This window comes from Parus major, chromosome 2, assembly GCF_001522545.3.
Source record: "Parus major isolate Abel chromosome 2, Parus_major1.1, whole genome shotgun sequence".
NCBI classification, from domain to species: Eukaryota; Metazoa; Chordata; class Aves; order Passeriformes; family Paridae; genus Parus; species Parus major.
The window spans coordinates 27,005,472-27,005,878 of NC_031769.1; positions in this window are offsets into that span (position 1 = coordinate 27,005,472).

Consider the following 407-nt stretch of genomic DNA (forward strand, 5'->3'; position numbering starts at 1 on the left):
TGTAAATATACTCTGAATGTTTTGTTTCATTTAAGAATGTTTAATGACTTTCCATCTGAGAAACCTGATGGAGTTGAAGATGTCCCTGCTCACTGCTGGGGGGTTAGACTACAGGATCTTTAAAGGTCCATTCCAACCTAAACTACTCTATGATTCTACGATTATAATCATGAGTCTACAATTCTGTGAAATTTGTCTTCTTTGAAAGGCCTTCTGACTTTCTGACACAAAAAATCCTTTCAGTCTCTGGGGATTGCTTTCACGATTATTGCAAATTTTCCAGCTCAAGGAGGTTGAAGTAGCCTTTCCCATGCACCCAGGTTTCACTCTCCAAATTGTGACTGTAGCTGCTCTCAAAATATACTTATCTGATCATGTATTGATGTCGTTCCGATTGGGAACGGCTG